The 21,373-nt window shown below is 29.5% G+C and overlaps 2 long non-coding RNA genes across 2 annotated transcripts; one reads left to right on the forward strand and one right to left on the reverse strand.

The window, feature by feature from the left end:
* Window positions 1–1,681: 1,681 nt before the first annotated feature.
* Window positions 1,682–2,215, reverse strand: LOC111612607. Its single transcript, XR_002754636.1, has 3 exons — window positions 1,982–2,215; window positions 1,797–1,891; window positions 1,682–1,713 (listed from the first exon to the last, which is right to left on the reverse strand). It is a non-coding gene; the product is annotated as an uncharacterized LOC111612607 (long non-coding RNA).
* Window positions 2,216–4,432: 2,217 nt separating this feature from the next.
* On the forward strand, window positions 4,433–5,980 carry LOC111612608. Its single transcript, XR_002754637.1, has 3 exons — window positions 4,433–5,680; window positions 5,771–5,865; window positions 5,949–5,980. It is a non-coding gene; the product is annotated as an uncharacterized LOC111612608 (long non-coding RNA).
* Window positions 5,981–21,373: the final 15,393 nt, after the last annotated feature.

A 21,373-nucleotide genomic window follows, 5' to 3' on the forward strand; every position in this document is an offset into this window, starting at 1 on the left:
ATGCAACAAATTATTGAATGTGGCAGATTCACAAAACACAAGATTTTTAATGCAGATGAGACAAGTCTTTGGTGGAAAAAAAAATGTCTAAGAGAACATTTTTTAAGAGAAAATAATTTTTTAAATAAATCAGCAGTTATCCATACTTTTCTATTTTTGGTCCCATATACAGGTAAGGCACTCTTATGTATGTTTTTCATTACTTGAGGATTGAGGGATTTGTAAACTAGCATAGGTTTTACCATGTGAACTCCTGGTGCATTACTACACATAAGTAATGTTACATGTTCTTTTGATACTTTAAAAACTGCATTAGGTTTGTACTTAATGAAAAAAATCTAGATTTCAAAGTTTTACTAATATTGGATAATGCACCAAGCCATTCAAAAAATTAAAATACCCATATGTTGAAATAATATTCTTACCACTGAATACAACTTCTTTACTTCAGCCATTAGATCAAGAAATCATAGCCACATTTAAAACTCATTACATCAAGCACTTGTTGAAATTGATTGTGAATAAAATAGACAACAAATCTACCAAAGTCGTACAGACATGGAAGCTGTACACAATTCTGAACTGTATTATCTATTAAAGAAATAAAACCATAATTAAATGCATGTTGGAAAAATTTATGGTCAGAGTCAGTTCAAAGCTCCAATGTAATCAATCCAGCAGAAAACAGAACTGAAGCAAGTCTGTCTACTGAAACTTGCTAAATCTGTTAGAGGGAAGGTTTTGATGACATAAATCTTGAAGATATCCAATTGTTATTAGAAGAAGAAGAGAATGATGAAGCAAATTTGCTCAAAATGGTATCTGAGATCGACCAAATTAATTCAAAAGATGATAGCACAGATGAAAATCCTGAAGCTCAAAATCGTGCCATAAAAACCATATGAGAAGGGATAAATTTGGCCAAACAATTGCAACTCTACTTTTTAAATATAGATCCTTCCACTGAAAGAAGCATAAAGTTTAAGAGAGAACTTCAGAAATGCATTGTTCCATATAACAAAATTTATTAAGGTCTTTTAGAAAAAAGAAAGCAAATGAAAATACAGTAGAGCCTCGATTATCCGACTCAATTGGGGACTGGGGTTGGTAGGATAATTGAAAAGTCAGATAACCAAAAAGTATGAAAAAATCCATTATTAGTGTAGTATATTATTATATCCCATGTAATCAGTATATCGCTATTAACGTACTTCGTGTTGAATTTTCATCGATGTTAAGCCTAACAAAAATTTTTTAAAATAATAATCATCACTATTGTATCATTAAAAATTAGAAAATTAAGCCTCATTTAAATACTGGCTCCCTTCATGGTCAATCCAGTGTTGCCAGCTAAAACACGTAAAAATAATATTAAAGTAGCCAAGACATAGCCAAATATTGTAGCGCCACATCACTAGCGGACATTTGAAATTTGCCAACTAGGACAATCGGTTAATCGGGGGTCGGATAATCGAGGCTCTACTGTATCAGATTTTATGAAACAAGTTAAAAAAAAAATGATGATGTTGCTGATCAAGAACAACAAAAAATCTTAGAAGACAATGACAATTTGTAAAAAGAAAACACCCTTTATGCTTCTGACACAATATAGTGCTATAAATTAAGACACTTGGCGGATTTTCTCATCTTTATTTAGTTGATACGTGTGGAAAAAATTACACGTTTCGGGCTCTTAAGCCCCTCTTCAGTCAACTAAGACATTTAAAAAGGATATAACATACACATAAAAAAGGGAATACACAAGTTTTGTAAAATTCTTAAAAAATAAAACATACCTATCCATACAAGTCTTATAAATTAAAGTAGCAGTTTACTTTCGATATTTTTTCAGCAACATCAGCTTATTCACAGTATTTTTTCTTGTAGCCTACTATAATATTAGGAGAGTATACAACATATCTATACAAAACTATACATAAGTTTTATAGTATCTATAAAACTATATTCAATTAAGGCATACCTTGAGTACGGCTGTTATTAAGGTTGTACTGTACAAAATTGATTATACCTTTTACTTATAAAACAGTCTTACAAAATCCTTGGTCTAAAATATACCTTAGACAACAATTATCAAATTGGTATACAATTGATTATGCTTTTTACTCATAAATCTGTTTTACTAAATCCTTATTTCCTTTGATAAGCATTGACAATATAATACGAATTTACATAACTTCTACAATATAAATTTACATATCTGACATCTACCATTTTTTACAATGTATGATTGTTGATTTATTTAACATTTCAATATTTAATATTATAGATTATTATTTGAACTAATGATATTACAATGTCTTGAAGTTGGTAAACATTATTAACATTTAATGTAGATTTACATATTATTTGACTCCCATTACAACATTACAGTTTTTTGTTATTGTTGATTTATTTAACAGTTCAATAATTATTAATTAGCACATTGATCACAATAATAATAATTTGGATCTAGTAAATATAATCAATATAAAATTTTTAACCAGTTTTCGTTTATAGAGATGCTAGGATTTTTATTTCTACTATTTTGATTTTTGATTATATTTATTTTGATTAATTTCTACAATACTTGTGTTTTTATATGTATGTTATATTTTTTATATGTATGTTATATTCTTTTTTAATGTTTTAGTTGGCTGAAGAGGGGCTTAAGAGCCCGAAACGTGTAAAATTTTCACACGTATCAACTAAATAAAGATGAGAAAACCCGCCAAGTGTCTTAATTTATACCACTTTATTGTGTTAGAAGCATAAACAAATTGTAAAGCACGGTTTCATATCATCAAAATAAGAAGTTAGAATATTGAAACGGCGGAAATCATCAAATTTAAAGAAGATGAAGGTAGAACTACACCAGAACAGCGCATATAAAAAGGAAAAATTACAAGGTGAGATAGAAAAAACTTTAATTGATTTACAATATCTAAGGACACACCTAAAAGAACGAAAACCTCTAAAGACACTTTCTTTGCCAAAGTCGATTGCTGAAAATATCCCAACACGTGATAGGAAATATCTAAACTTTAAAATATTGAGATCTGCAATAAAATTTAAATACATAAAAATTAAACGACTAAAACGAATATTAAAAACATGTAACAAAAGCGACAAGCAAACGGTAGTAGTAGAGCAGATTAAAATTTGACTCAATATGAAGATAATAAATATAAGAAATTAGTCAAAAAGTTTCACTATCCAGATAGAGAAGAAACAGAAGAATGGAAAAGATCGTTAGTGCTAAATAAAACAAGTACCGTTATTCCTGATAATGTCCTGGAGACAATACAAAATGGACTAGATTTTAATGGACCTAACCAATGGAATGCTTTGGACATAATACCAGACATAGATCGTATATGTAATAAGTTAAATGATACAGAATCAAAAATCATCAAAATAAATCTAGCAAATAAGATTGAGAAATATATAACTAAAAGAAATGGAAAAACCACTATAGAAGATAAAAATTATTATAAATATAAAAATAATATTGAAGAATTACATAACTTTTTAAAGAACAATCGACTAGAAATAATCAAAGCAGATAAATCTAAACAAATAATTATAGTTGAGCAAGAGTGGGTTAAAAAGAAAAAACAAGAATTAGTTGATAGTGATAAATTTAGAGAACTCCCAATTGACCCCATAGAAGTAATATATAAAGAATTAAAAAATAGAATTACCAAACTATACAAACTAAAAAGCTTAACTAAAGATGAAAAAGAATTTATCCTGAGCGAAAACAACGATCGTACACCGAAAATGAAGATACAACTTAAAACCCATAAAGCAGATGAATCCGTCCGTCCTATAGTTGACTTCAGAAATACAACGTTATATAATCTTGAGAAAATTCTAAAACAGAAACTAAAAATATATCAAAATTCTGAATTTGCTATTTATAATACTGATGAACTATTATGTGATATTAAACAGATAGATATAAAAGATACATACAGAATTGCAAGTCTGGACATAATTGATATGTACCCTTCCATAATATGGGAAATAATTGAACCAAAGCTGACACAACTTAAAATTGAACCTGAAATAATAGACCTAATCGAATTTACCTACAGAAGCAACTACTTTGAAATAAACAGTAAATATTACACACAGAATAGTGGAATTAGTATGGGGTCCGTAATAGGACCGAAACTAGCAGAGATCATAATGATAGATATAGACAAAGAAATAAGTGACATATATGGTATAAAGTTCTACAGAAGATACGTAGACGATGTCCTAATAATATATGATGAAGTCGAAATTAACACTAATGAAATCAGAAAAATAATAAATAATATCCATAAAAATATTCAATTTAAAATAGAAGAAGAAGATAAAATTACCAACAGCATAAATTATTTAGATATTACAATTAAAAGAAATAATACAAATCTCGAATTTGAACCGTTCAAAAAGCAGTGCTCAATAAATACCACAGTTAACTATAATTCTAACATACCAATTCATATAAAACAAAACATATTTAATATGGAATACACTAAAATCAAAAATAGAACTAGTATAAATACTAAGCAAATCGAACATTTAAATACACTAAAGAAAAAATTTATTCTTTCAGGATACCCAAACAGAATTCTTAATATTTGGGAGACAGAAATAGATAAAAAAACAGATAAAACAATAAGAATAGATCCTAAACAAGCAGAAATAAAATACATTCGTTTTCCATACATAAAAGGTTTATACGAAGAAGTCAATAAGGAAGTCAAAAAAATTAATGTAAAACTTGTACCGACATATGATAAGCTACTCTCCAGATTAAATGCAAAACAAGTTAACAAAACAAATATAACAAATAAAGAAGAAAGTAAAAATGTAGTCTATAAAATTCCGTGTACATGCGAAAATAAAAAATTTTATATAGGTGAAACTAAACGTAAAGTTAAAGTAAGATTGAAAGAACATATAGCCGATTTGAAATATCGTAGACTAAATTCTGCTTTTCATGAACACTGCCTTTTGAATAATTGTAATATAGATAAAAATAATATAGATATCTTACACAGAGAAAGAGATACATACAAAAGAAAATTCAAGGAAAGTATAGAAATAATCAAAAATCAAAATAGTATAAATAAAAATCCTAGCATCTCAATAAACGAAAACTGGTTAAAAATTTTATATTAATTGTATTCACTAGATTCAAACTATTATTATTGTGATCAATGTGCTAATTAATAATAACGATTGAACTGTTACATAAATCAACAATAACAAAAAACTGTAATGTTGTAACGGGAATCAAATAATATGTAAATTTATATTAAATGTTAATCCTGTTTACCAACCTCAAGACATTGTAATGTCATTAGTTCATATAATAATCTATAATATTAAATACTGTAATGTTAAATAAATCAACAATCATATATTGTAAAAATATAGTAGATGTCAGATATGTAAATTTATATTGTAGAAGTTATGTAAATTCGTATTATATTGTCAATGCGTATCAAAGGAAATAAGGATTTAGTAAAACAGATTTATGAGTAAAAAGCATAATCAATTGTATACCAATTTGATAATTGTTGTCTAAGGTATATTTTAGATCAAGGATTTTGTAAGACTGTTTTATAAGTAAAAGGTATAATCAATTTTGTACAGTACAACCTTAATAACAGCCGTACTCAAGGTATGCCTTAATTGAATATAGTTTTATAGATACTATAAAACTTATGTATAGTTTTGTATAGATATGTTGTATACTCTCCTAATATTATAGTAGGCTACAAGAAAAAATACTGTGAATAAGCTGATGTTGCTGAAAAAATATCGAAAGTAAACTGCTACTTTAATTTATAAGACTTGTATGGATAGGTATGTTTTATTTTTTAAGAATTTTACAAAACTTGTGTATTCCCTTTTTTATGTGTATGTTATATCCTTTTTAAATGTCTTAGTTGACTGAAGAGGGGCTTAAGAGCCCGAAACGTGTAATTTTTTCCACACGTATCAACTAAATAAAGATGAGAAAATCCGCCAAGTGTCTTAATTTATAGCACTATATTGTGTCAGAAAAATAAAAAAAAAAAAAAACATCCTTGTTTAATTAAAATTAATATTACCATATGATATAGTACTTTGTAATTGAAATTGTTACTTATTTATTAATTGGAAGTAAATTATTGATGGCTTTAATAAACATGTCTCTTAGAAAAAAAAATAGTATACTTTTGCTAACTTCTGGAACCAAACCCCATGTTCTGCATTAGTCCTTTGTTTCACATAGCACAGATTCACATAACACTGCATTTTTTCACAACATATCTACTGTGTTATACAAGGGACACCTGTATATCATTTTATTTGTTATTTAATTAAATACTCTAATTCTTTTTTAACTGATATCATGCTGATTACATATAAAAACAAATGATATTGCCAGAGCACCTATTGGCATCATCAACTGTAACTGGGATGTCCTGATACTGCTGATACTTTCCTTTATACTGCTCAATACTTTCCTTTGATACTGTATACTTTTTATACTTAATACTTTTGGTCTGATACTGATAAATACTTTTCCTTTAGTATTGGATCTGATATGTGACATTTTTCAGACAGGTAAGATCCAACTAAAATTGGATTTTGCAACCAAATCCAAAACCAAAACTGAATTTGGATTTTAAAGTCAGTTTTGGCCAAAATCAAAACCAAATCTTATGCTATTTTTGGTTAAATTACACTTATATAGTAAATATTAATGACCAAAAATCAATAAATTTATTACATGAGATTTCATTTTCATAATCTATATACAGTATGCTTAGAATTCAGATTACTTTTTATAAATAATTTGCCAATTAATTGAAAAAACTTGAAAATATATTAAAATTTCAAATCAACTGATACAATATTGTTAACATTTAGTTTATATTAGAAATCATTTTTAATAATTTGTTAATAACTAACTAGAATGAAGCATATTAGTTATGTTAAAATTATAAGTTTCAATAACACAAAATATTTAAAAATAAAGCCACAGACTAAACAGCAACAGCTGGCAAGATTTCCACTTTTGATACATAATGCCAATCCTGGCTGGTATCAATACTTTAAGATTGATACAAATACCAATACTGATAGGCCAACTGATGCTTTAAAATTATTCATAATACCAGTATCAATACTTTTGTGGTATTAGGACATCCCTAACTGTAACAGATTGTAACAAGAAAATATATGCCAAATAAATCAATCAATATATCATTTTGATATAAAGAAACTAAGCTAATTTTAAAACTAGCTCAATATTTTAAAGTCATGTTTGAATGGTTTTAAGTATTTTACTAAGACATCAACATTAATAAAAAATTATTTTTAAAAAAATTTTCTGAAGTGGTTTTAAGAGATGATATAGAACCTAAAAATAGTCAACAATAGTCATGAATAACTGAAATTTTGTTTTAATAGATTAAAAATTGGCATTTATTTTTTGCACTGCCAAAGTTCAGTGCAAAACAACATACTCATATCTCTATGCAACTAGCAAATGATGCTAGATGCATAGACATATTACACCAGTTGGTAATTGCTTTCTCTCAGTATTGCAATTGAGGATATTGTAGAAATAGGGCTTATAGCAAATGTTTCTCAAATTCTGAGTTAACAAATCAATTTCCTCATTTCAATACCTCATAAACTAGTATTTTTGTGTAATTAAATAAAACTTATAAGAAAGAATAAAGTTCAAATGCAATAAATTATTGGTTTGGTTTGTTTGAGTTATAGCAATGCAACATTTGGGAAATCTGCCTGGAAAGATGCCATCTGGGAGGTCTTTTTAAGGGAAACTGGCCCCTATTTAGGCATTACAGACGTGGAGAAAATCCGGAAAACTCCACGTGGCCAGCCCGTCCAAGTGAGACATGAACCCACGACTGAACTCCCAGTGTTCAGGGTACGAAGACCGCTGGTCAGCATCAATAAATTATACAGCACCTTTATTCAAGCATGTTACTTGGGAATACCCAATAGCACCGAGTAACACACCTGAGAAGATATACAGGATGGCAAGGCTTAGCAATTCACAATTACCAGGTAAACTGTATCTAAAACATGGGACACTTTCACCAATCATACGACAGAGATTTGGGTTTGACAAAACACAGAAAGCAAGAAACCAAACACATCCAGGCATTATAAAGCTCATAATAAGGATTGAGAAGGCACTACAAACATTTATTGAAGATAATATGCACCATCATAGTTCAGAATATTGGACACTAAATCTTATTGAAAAATTAAGTGACTTTTCATTAACAAAGAAAGAATATATTGGAATTTTGTCAGATGATAATATTTTTGAGTTAATTGAAGACACAGGCTGTCCAAAAAAAATTTTTTTTGGTAGACACCATTTATTCACTTCACATGTTCCAGAACAAACTTTTTGACGACCTGACCTTTTTTTTTTTTTAGGCTACTTGGCCATCAAGTTTACAAACATTCCTTTAAAAAACATGGAAAAATATCTAATTAAAATTACAGTGGAACCCCGGTTAACAAACTTAATCCGTTCCATGACTCCGTTCGTTAACTGAATTGTTCGTTAACCGAAGCAATTTTTCCCATAGAAATTAATGCAAATGCAATTAATCCATTCTAGTCTCCAAAATTTTTGTGATTTTATTTGTAATATACAGTAATTTTCTTTGATGAAAATGTAGGAAAACGTAGTATCTATCATTACAGCAACAAACATGTAAACTTTGTTTAATAAAATAGCACTGTACATACCTTCGTTTGTTGTAGTTGGTGGCAGAAAAGTGGAGATATACGAACCTTAATGCTTAGAAGGGGAATCCCCTCCAAAAAAATAACGGGTAGCACTTCATCGGAAGATTCTTCGAGTCGAAGTCTCTTTCGGTAAAAAAAACCCACCAGTGGCTAAGTGGTCTTCGTACCTTGAACACGGGGAGTTCGTTCGTGGGTTCGCACCTCGCTCAGACGGGCTGGCCACGTGGAGTTTTCCGGGTTTTCTCCACGTCTGTAATGCCTAAATAGGGGCCAGTTTCCCTTAAAAACACCTCCCAGAAGGCATTCCCCCTAGGCAGATCCCCCAAGTCAACACTTGGGCGATCTGCCTAGGGGGATCTGTTTGTTAAATTATTGCGTTGCCATAACTTAACAAACAAACAAACTCTTTCCGTAAGGAACAAGAAACTGATCTAAAGCTAATTGTCTTACTCTTTAAATCAAAATTTTTCTCAAATGCGATAGCGCATTGTCGTTTTCTATTGCCACTATGCCTTTTTTTTTCTTGGATGGCATATTGATTAAATATATAAATCAAAACTGAAAAAAGAAGTATAGCACAAACACTCCGAAAAGCAATGCTTAACTCGTGCATGCCTAACACCAACTAAAATTTGACACAAAATACCGTTACGTTCGTTATCCGAATTTTGTTCGTTATCCGAGACAAAATTTTTGCAAAATAAAAGTTCGTTAACCAGGACGTTTGTTAACCGGGGTTCCACTGTATAATACTCTAAGTTGAAATTTATAATTTTAATTAGTTATTTTTTCCATGTTTTTTAAAGGAATGTTTGTATACTTGACGGCCAAGTAGTCTAAAAAAATAAGGTCAGGTTGTCAAAAAGTTTATTCTGGAGTACGTGAAGTGAATAAATGGTGTCTACCAAAAAATTTTTTTGGACAGTCTGTGTCTTCAATTAACTCAAAAAAAAAAAAAGAAAGAATATATCACAATATATTTTAAATCATTAAATCCATCTATTAAAATAAAACACTGTTTTTTATAACTCAGGTATTTCCTTTTTTGAGCATAGCCTACTGATATGACTGAACATTATCACAAACAAATCCTGGAGCTCAACCATTTAATATGTAACTCTTCATTTTTTAAATTTAATGATACAATATTAAACACAAACATCAGAATGAATTCAAATACAGAATCAGCATGGACATTCCACAATTTGAACTTCATTTTGCTTTTTAAAAATTTTTGTGCTCTTGTTCCAAAATTGTTAGAATATTCAATGCAGTTCTATTTGCCTGAAGATCATTACAGTTAAAAATGTTAGCATTAGTAAAATAAACTTGCTGGAGTAAAGATGTACAACTTATTATAAATGAACACTTTGAGCACTTTTTTAACTTCTTACACTGAATTAGAAAAATTCAATAACAAAATTTGGTTCTAATTGTTTTGAAAAAATGATTTGTGGGCCATTTTCATGTAATTCTTTGGGCCAATATTCATTGATAGTCTACTTGACAATAAGTGTTTAGTTAAATAAAGAGAAATGAAAGTAATAAAATAATGTGTGATAAACAATTTTTAAAAACATTTTTTTTAATAGTTATATTAACACAATATATAAAATTATGAGAATTCATTTAAGTGAAATCTCATTGCAGCCTATATGAAACTGTTCATGAACTGTAGCACTGGTCTGTAGACCACAATTTGGATAGCACTGGTTTATAGAATGTACAACTTAATATTTTTGATATGCTACGTAATCTTTTCCTTTAACAAATTTAAACAAAGCAATACAATGAACTCTTTAATTTATAACAATAATAATGAAACAAATAATTTATATAACCTGAAAGTCATCAAAAACTGGCACAATAATAATAATGATAAACAATTGCTAAAATTCTGGTTAACAAACAGATTATTTAATCAGAAGCATTTTTGATCATGTCTTTGGTTATTGTCAACTTACAGAATAAATAGAATTTGTTTATTATGTAAGCTGAAGATGACCAAAAACTTATTGTCAACTTACAGAATAAATAGAATTTGTTTATTCTGTAAGCTGAAGATGACCAAAAACATGATCAAAAATGCTTCTGATTAAATAAGCTGTTTGTTAATCAGAATTTGAGCAATTGTTTATCATTGTTAATTTAAATAATTTATTTCAAATCAACAATTCTTATCTTAGCAAATTAAATGTAATGAGCAATTATTTATTGTGACAATGTCATAATGCCAGGCTGCAATTTTTAATCATATTTTTAATTTAATTTAAAATGTATTCTCTCCACCTCAAATTAGTACTTGCCCCCGTACATCATACTTTTCCTTTATCAATAGAGTCGTGCCAGCCATCTATAACACCTTTCAGGGGAAATTGTTTGAACTGAAATGACATGACTTCTGGTGCAAATCAGAAGTTCGAATATAGTTAATCAAGGCCTCCTGCCCCCAAGATTTCCATATCTGGTCTCATCTTTCATCTATCTAACTCTATTCTTGAGACTAAGGAAAGACAGATGGACAGACAACAGTGGGAATTTAAAGGTCTATAATTTTTTCAAATTGCAGCCCAACATGTTTTATAATTAAGAGAATATCATTATCAAGGAAGACGTTATGTTAAAAGGTTTTTTACATAAATTTTGATAAACTTTTTTAACTATTATTTTCATCTTCGGATCTAAAAAATTCAGAATCTTTGAACTCATTCAAATTAATCAAACATAATCAGCACTTTGTAATTTTGAAACATTTTAAACTTATTGGCTTCATGCCAATTTTATGGAACCTATCTTTTAAGTTAGAATAAAGATTCATTTAATGAAATAAAATAAAGTTATGTAAGAGTGATATAGAACGAAACAGAACACTACTATGCTAGAATATGCATTAGATAAAAACTCAGAAATAAATTAATATAATAACAACCATAAATTAAAAATTATATGATGTATATATCTAGCTCTTCCATTCAGAACAATACAGAAATTACTCATTGTCCACTAGTAAACAACCAATTGAAATGATTAAAAAAAAGTTTCCTAAGGAACCTTTTTGAATCATTTTAAATTTTATAAAACTAATAAAAAACATATAAAGTTTGAAATGTTCATAAAACACAAAGTTATGTTATGTTAAAGTTATGTTAGACTTATTTTAAATGAATTCAAAGATTTTAATTTGATTTTTTAGATCTGAAAATAATATCTTAAAAATATTTATCAAAATTTACAGAAAAGAATTCTGCAAAGTAAGAAAATTATTATATTAAATTGTTCAGATTTGAATATTCCTGATTAATAATGTATTAATTAATTAATTTAAGTAATGCTTATAATTAATTATTTTGCAAAATTATTAAGCATTAATAATAAAAGGACATATCATTAGTATTAAATTAATTTCCAAGGTCCGTGCAGTCTTGAAAGTTGACAGATTTTTTTAGAAAAGACAGAGTTTTATTACATCTTAAGAAGTAAGTTAATATTTTTTAAAGCTTTTATATTAAAATAGAGTTAAATAACAAAATTAGTTCTCTATTGATAAGTAATTATATCATCCATAAGGCAAATTTTCAATGAGTCAGTTTATTACTTTATGAAGCCTTTTTCAAAATTATTATATTTCATCAGTTCTAAACTTAAACATAAGAAATACAGGGTTTAACACCACAGTTAAACCTGCAGTTTTATCTACTAATGCAAATGATTTACTTATAAATAATTAAATTGTGTGCTAAAAACCAAATTTATTTGCATGTTTTATTTATACTGAATCTACCATATTGATCCGTAGATATTTTAGATGAATTAAATGGGAAAATATTAATATCATATTTTATGTATTTTTCCTAATACATTCTTTCAGCTTGTAAATTTTTAATGATTCAAAAGATTTTAAAAAATTCACAAAATTTAAAAGAAACACTAAAATGTCTTTACAACTTTATCCTTTATCACACTTCCGGAACTAACAGTCTTACGGCAGAGTTGACATTTATTAGTATATTTTTTTAATAGTTGTACCATCATCAGACAGAAGTTTTTTAACATGTTTTGCATATTGAGGCAGACAAGATCCTAAAGAAAAAGATCCACTCCACTGTAAGACTATTAGTTCCTGAGGTGTGATAAAGGACGAAGTTGTGAAGATAATTTAGCATTTCTTCTAAATCTTTTGAATCTTTTAAAGATTATTTATCATACTGGTAAACTTTTATAAAAAAAAATTAAAAATATGCTTTCTAGCATATTTTATATTTGTTTCTACAAAAATTTAATAAAATAATTTTAAAATTAGCATGTAAAATTTTATTGAATTTTTAGATAACAGAATTATCAAAAAAGAAATTAAATTATATAAATTACACATTCTGATTTAAAATATTTTGTGTATATTTTTTGTTAACTTGAATAACTTTATAAGTAATTGCATTAAAATAATTTTATGCATAATTGTCTTTTCTTTTAACTTTATTCAGGATTTTTATAGTTTTGTCATTACGATTATTTTTTCCTGTAATACACCAAGATTAAATTTAAAACATGCAAAATATAGCACATTAAACTGACACCAATACACAACTTAACAACTTGTCAGTCATGTTTTCAACTTTCAGAATTCATTAAAACTATTCATATCTGAAATGACTTATCAATAAGTCTATTGAAATAAAAATTTCATCAGTTTCTAATTTGTTTATATAAGTAATTCAATAAAAACACAAAGTTTTTTTTTAAAGTATCCTATTATTAAAACAATATGATAATCAGGTGTGATAAAAAATTAATCCACGTATACAATTCAAAATACAATACATCAATCTCAATGCACAACTATTACATCTTTACGTATGTTTTTTTTACTCATTATCACATATTTTATAACGAATTTACATACTTTACATCGGTTATTTACATTCATAACATTAACTGATACATAAAAACATTTGAAATTTTTAATGTAAAATTATATATAAATAAGATAATAAACATACGGATATGTTTCATGCCAGTTTAGAATATTTAGAAATATTTACCCATTTGTACAAGTACAACTTCGAAAAGATCCAAATCCACTTCATATTGTAACTCATTAATTCTTTATTGTGTATTATTGAATATTCCCAAATTTGACATTATTCATTTTATAATGCTGCAGAGATTGATCAGTTGAATTGAATAGACACTCAATCTTTAAATGACATTGTTCTTGTGAATTTGATTATATCCGTAAAAGATGTACTCTGCTTAGATAAACAAAGTAGACAAAAACAATCTCATCCACACCCACATTCGTTTGATATCCGCAATGAAGGACCTAACCGACCCATCATCCCACAGTGTTTGTTATCGTTGATTGGCTAGCTCCTTCAACTCACTGCAACAGTTTATTGGTTAAACAGAGAATGACGTGTTGATAAAAAGAAAACAAATAGAAATGAACAGAAGAAATAATTGCAGAATTTCGAAATAATTTTCTTGTTTAATAATAGTGGATTATATAAAATAATATAAAAATTCATTAAATAGTTAATAATAATAATAGTAATGTTGGAATTGTGAACCGGACGCAGGCTGATTTAGGTCCCTACACTGATGGGTTGTACAGTACCTGCCCCGCAAATCTGGGGATAGAGGTGCGTCAAACGGAAGAAAAAACATGCCCTTGGTGAAATATTAATAGTAATCAAGAATGGGCACTAAAGGAAGTAAAGAATAGAACCTGCTGAAGGTTCGAGGAACAAAAAAAGAATATCGCCAAAAAAGATTGAAGAAAAAAGCAGGTTGGAAGAAGGTACTGTATGGCCAATTTCTGAAAAAGATTGACGGAAAAGTGGATAAAACCAAAACTTGGCAGTGGTTGTCGACAGGAACATTAAAGAAAGAAACGTGAAAGCTTTATTCTCGCTGCACAAGAACAAGCGATTAGAACAAATGCCATCAAAGCTAAAGTTGAAAATTTATTAGTTGATGCTAAATACAGACTGTGCAATGAATCGAATGAAACCATAGACCATATTCTCAGCTCATAAAAAAAGACTGCACAGACTTATTACAAATTGAGGCATAACAGCGTTGTCGAGATGATTTACTGGAACGTTCGCAAAAACTATAGTTTACCCACCTCGGTGGGATCATAAAATCACAAAAGTCACTAAAAATGAGCAGGCAAAAATTTTATGGGACTTCAAACCGATAAAGTCCTAGCGCATAACACACCAACATAGCCATTGTCGAGAAGAATACGGTGTGGATTATTGATGTCGCGATTCCTGGTGACAGCAGGGTTAATGATAAAGAACAAGAAAAAATTACAAGATACATGGACTTGAAGATTGAACTCTAAAGATTGTGGCACAAACCAGCAGCAGTAGTACCAGTGATTGTCGGCACACTGGGTGCCGTCCCAAAAACTTGGGGCAGCACTTGAAGCAAATCAACATTGACAAAATTAAAGGCTGTCAACTTCAAAAAGCAGTGCTGCTTAGGTCTGCGAACATTCTATGCCATTACATTACGACATCCTAGGTTCTTGGGAAGAACCCAATGCAAAGGTTAGTCAACACCAATATGTAATCTGTTCGTTGTGATTCATCTAATAGAAATAAATCAATAATAATAATAAGCAATCATATTATCACTGTTACAAAATCGGGTGTCTGACTTTGGAGTTTAAATTGGCAATTTAACAAGAGTTATATAGGGTCTTAATTGAAGTTCAGACTATTTACAAAAATATCAAATTTTCGAGTCTATCTTAATCCTTTTTATACAACCCCAGATTCAATTAAGAAGAAATATATCCTGAGTACTGTAATTACAGAAATTGTAGGGTTTATCCGAAATATTTTTTGAATCATGGTAGATGAGGTATTTTTTTCGAATCGTGGTCGAAAATGAGTGTGGACTGTGGATCACATCTTTGAGTAAGATTTGATCTCTGAATGAATGATCTCCTACCATCGCAGAATTGTAGTCCTCACTGCATGAGCAAAAATATCAGTGGAACCATACTTGTACAGTACATGCAACCTTTCGTGAGATATTCGTCTCCAAAGTTTTCATTCTGAACTCTACTTTTTCAACTTGATTCAATATTTTTGTCATATTTTCAAGCACTGTGCGCAAGAAACCGGTTCCATCTGACAGGTTCGGATTCGTCTACCGTTGTGAAAAGCTACAAGAAAAGTTAATGATAAACGATTGGCGGCACTGTCTGGAGGGCTATGTGCACCGATAGAATCGCTTGCTTTTTAGGCTTGACCGTCTGGAGGGCTGGGAGAGCTTTTCTGTCAAAAAGTATATTTGAGTCGATTTCGAAAAGTGCTCAGAGAAGCGTCAGTTCCTCTATCGTACTGTGTTCTGTGTTTCTATATTTTGGTCATATTGAGTAACATTATATATGTAATCTGTTTATTTGTATTTCACAAGTGTTAAGACTCACATACTCTGGAACAAGTAAGATCCGGTCATCATTGCCATGCACGAACGCGGCGTGACTCCATACACAATGGTAGATAAGTACAGTTTCTATCGTGAAGTTGTGGAGGTTTTCATCTCCTACCATAAGAACATCCATCTTGCTGGTGAAGATTTACAAGTCGAGGTGATGTCACCGTTTGTACAGCAGGCGCGATATTCAATATCAACCAGGGCCGTGTTCAGTAACGCATAATTCTTGCTAAGTCTAGTTATGCTGCAATGTTGAACTCGTTTCTAACTACTGCTTGACTCCTCCCACCAGTAGCTTGCTTCTTTTATGTATTCTTAGCTCCGCCCACTAAGCCACTCAGAATTCTAACTTAGGTGTTCTGCGTTACTGAATACGGCCCAGCATTTTCGCTAATTTCAAAGTTCGAAATTCAGTAATTTTTTTGAACGCCGAAACATCGGTATATAATCTGTGATTCATACTATTTATAATACAGTAGAGCCTCGAAAACTCGGCCTAATGTAGACCGAAGGGTGGCCGAGTTTGTGAAAATGCTGGGTTATCGGGAATGGTGTTAAAAAAATAAGTACGAGTGTGGAGTCCTCAGAAAATACTGTACTATACTTGTATGTATTGTTTGCTTGAGAATACAACAAAGAATAAACTGCCCAAATATCCTTAAACAAAGGAAAAGTATGTCTTATGAAGGCATAGAGCCTTTACTACATGAAAATGAAAATTAATGAAAACACTGTACAGTAATTTACCTGATAAGACAGACCTCAGAAAAATACTTTATGAGGCATAAAGCTGTCTTTATCATGAAAATTAATTAGCTAAGGATTTTTTTTCCCTGCCAGGGTGTGGCCGAATTATCCGGAGTGCCGAGTTTTCGAGGCTCTACTGTATTAGTTTAAAATGATTTACGTTAATTATAGAAACTTTATTACTCTCTGACATTATGAACAAAATTTCATTTCTTTAACAGCATATACGGCTTTCAATGGTTTGTTTTTTCTTTTGTGATTTTTTTTATAGATTCCTAGTAACGATTAGTCTGACGAATTAATTTATCAGCGTAAACTACTTTTTTTTATATACTCTCTCCACCCTGTGGACACTAAGAGGGCCTCTTATAGCATGCCCATTATGAGTTCTGCCAGGCCCACAATGGGGCAACCGGGTGGTGAGGGACGGGGCCCCGACATATCCTAACTCTCTGTGATTTTTTGGAGATTGGTGATGTAAATGTGTATCCCATAAATATTTGAAAATAGTTAATTTCGTTCACTTCTGCTATAGAATTTTTGACAGATAACTCGATGCAATGATTTGCACAGTGCCACGTAATCAGATTTGGATATTTATTCAATAATTGTTTAACAACACTTGACTTTTTCCTAACACAACATTTAAGCCATTTCGTAAATGAAATTAAAATGTGAGTTAAATAATTGTCATCGAATCCATAATTTGCAAATACAGTATTTTTAAAAGGCATTCTGTTATAATCAGGGCTGTGGAGTCGCGTAAAAATCTACCGACTCCAACTCCGACTCCGACTTTTCCTTATCATCCGACTCCGACTCCGACTCCGGCTAAAACACCAAAACTCCACGACTCCGACTCCGACTCCACAGCCCTGGTTATAATGACCGATGTTTGATCTGCTAATTCAATTAAAGTAAGAAAAGGAATTATGAATATTTTATTTACCTCTCATTTCAGAAAAATTATTAAAGCGGACTTTTTGCCCAGTGTCGTAGTCTCATCAATGAGAATTTATATTTACCATTGATTTCAATAATTGCTTTACGTACTCTTGATTTCATATTTTTGCAATATGATATATTATATTAGTCGGCCTATAAGTTGATCTCAACTGAAGTCCAAGAGCAAGAACTGTTCCATTCAACTCCTGAAGTTCTAATAAATCAAAGTAATCAGAAAATAGTTGATCATGATTTATATAAGTTGTTCTAAAGAATACATGTACTGTTAACTGTGGAATTATTTAACAGATCAATTGATATTTCTATTAGTTGTTTTTCTTCATGTTTTAAAATTTATTCAGCATTAATGTATACCTATTGTTTTCGAATGTTCATTTTTATTCTTACCATAATATAATACTAATGTTGAACTTCACTATTTTGAAATACTGACTCCTTGCGTTTCAGATGTTCCCAAATTTTCTACTATAGCACAAATCTACATCCTAATTTTTCTGAATGGTAAATATTCCATGAAAAAGTCTTTTTTACTTTTTGGCCCACATGTCAGCTATGCAAATACCAGGCCAAGTTAGTTTTGATTCTTCGACATCGTCACTACTTCTAGGCATTGATGGTGAGGAACTAGATGTTATAAGTTCATTATTATTTCCACTAGACTGTGTAGCAAGTACTTTTATTCTAACATTTTATTAATTCTGAGTTTTTACTCGATCAAAAGTAAAGATAAAAAGATATAAAAACAGGATTTTTGAATCTTCAAATTATTCCGAAATTAGAACTGGATAATAGTTTAATTTTCAGAATTGCGACCCTATATTTATTTTGTAACAAATAGAAGCTTACTTAATAATAAGGTAGTGTTGTGTTTCTATTCAATTTCCAAAGAGCGCTCTTGTGAAATAGTGACATTCGCCAGTTTTGAGTCACATAATTGTGTACCTAGATTACTATTAAATCCTGCATCCTCTTCTGGATTCTCTCTCTCTCTCTCTCTCTCTCTTCCCTCTTCGTTTTGTCCGAGAGGACCAGAAAAAGTTAAAATTTTCAATTCCAAATTTAATCGCAGGTTCTGTCAATTTCAACAGAAAAATTACGTTTTATTTATTAGATATTTTCCGTGATAAGAAGAGTCAGATAAATTCTTTCTAATGTACTCCAAATTTGATGGCGATAAAGTAAATTCATTTAATATTTTAATAAATTTTTATTTGTAAGCAATATCATCGGTAATTTATACGATTTCTACCTACTCCTCGAATAATTTGCTTTATAAGCGACATCGAACTGTTAATGCATGGCTTAGTTCCTAGTTTATTGTAAAGTGCTTCCATCTGTCGTTAACTTTCATAGAAAATAAATATAATTTGTTTTTAATAAAAATACATTTTAAAAATGATTTCAAAGTATATAAGCTCTTTATTTATGGTATTCAAATTATAATTTGCTAGACTATCAAAGTAATATTTTTAAATTAAATAAAAACAGATTTTGCGTTTTTATTTCTAATTATCATATCGTTTTATAATAAAAATTGGAATTAAAAAATTATTTTTTAAATTTGGAGACTTTATTAAATGTATTAATTCAGTTAAAAACTATTGGAAGTTATAATAAATTATTAATACCATAGTAAAGACAAGAGTAAGGAAATAACTATAGTGATCATAATGGGAGAAAAAATTGATTACAACAAAATATTTTAAATGAATTTTATCTAATATCTTACATTAAATAGCTTTGATTTTAGAAAATTGTAATCTTTTATTATATTTATTCGTGTAAATTGTATATATATATATATATATATAAATCATTTTAATGTTAATCTTCAAATTCATTTAGGCTATATACGATATTTGTGATTTAATATACGATTTAAATCCTTATTGCCTATTTTAAGTACTTATTATTTATTTTAATTAATATTATGTAAATTAATTGAAATGAACGCGTATATTTGCTGTAGATATCTTGTTTGGTAATTTTTACAAATAAATTATAATACAAAATTCTCATAAAATCTTGCACACTTTAAAGCTGCAATAACTTATGCATTATTTTTTATTCTCTTTCTCTTTTTTTTTCCTCGCTTTTTTAGTATGGAACATTGAAACAAATGACAAGCAGTACATTTTATCATCTTATTTACTATTTCATATATATCCTATATTCTAATTATTACCTACATACATTATGTATGTATGTATATGTGTGTATATATTTTTCATGTAAAAATTAATTTAAATTACGATGAAATCGCAAATATCTGTAGGGTTTAAATTGTGAATAGATTTTATTTACAATTTAAACTCTACTGATATTTGTAATTTCATCATAAAATAATTGGTAGCGATTCTTTTATTCATTTATATTTTACTTTCCCGGCAATTATATACAGAGGGCGATCGGTCAAAAAATGACCCCTCGCCAGATTTTTACAATTTTGGACTAAGGGGACCTTGAAATGTCGAGAAATGCAAAAAATTTCGGGGGTTTTTCTTGTATGTATGGATGTTAATATGTGGGGACGCGATTTTACTCACCCTCTTTGGAACTCAATAATTCCTACGGTTGGCAGATAAAAGAGGTCGTGTGTATCTCCGATAGCGTTAAACTTGACGATTTTACTGATTATTAGCATTTACAATATTTTATAAAACCCATCCTTACCCTGAAAATTATTCTTTTTGCCATTTTATAATAATGATTTAATAATAAATAAGTTTTACANGTCCCTCGCCAGATTTTTACATTTTTGGACTAAGGGGACCTTGAAATGTCGAGAAATGCAAAAAATTTCGGGGGTTTTTCTTGTATGTATGGATGTTAATACGTGGGGACGCGATTTTACTCACCCTCTTTGGAACTCAATAATTCCTATGCTTTTTGTCGGAAATTTCTGAAATTTTGCATGGAGATTTATTAGTGGATTGATGCTATTAAATTTTGATGGTTAAAATATCAAGGGAGTTGGCAGATAAAAGAGGTCGTGTGTATCTCCGATAGGGTTAAACTTGACGATTTTACTGATTATTAGCATTTACAATATTTTATAAAACCCATCCTTACCCTGAAAATTATTCTTTTTGCCATTTTATAATAATGATTTAATAATAAATAAGTTTTACAGTAGAGCCTCGATTATCCGACCCCTGATTAACCGACACCTCGGTTAACCGACCGTCCTAGTCGGCAAATTTCAAATGTACGCTAGTGATGTGGCGCTACAATATTTGGCTATGTCTTGGCTACTTTAATATTATTTTTACGTGTTTTAGCTGGCAACACTCATTCGACCATGAAAGGGAGCCAGTATTTAAACGAAGCTTAATTTTCTAATTTTTAACGATACAATAGCGACGATTATTATTTTAAAAAATTTTTGTTAGGCTTAACATCGATGAAAATTCAACGC

This window comes from Centruroides sculpturatus, unplaced genomic scaffold (assembly GCF_000671375.1).
Source record: "Centruroides sculpturatus isolate CEXI.00-Female unplaced genomic scaffold, Cexi_2.0 scaffold1778, whole genome shotgun sequence".
NCBI classification, from domain to species: Eukaryota; Metazoa; Arthropoda; class Arachnida; order Scorpiones; family Buthidae; genus Centruroides; species Centruroides sculpturatus.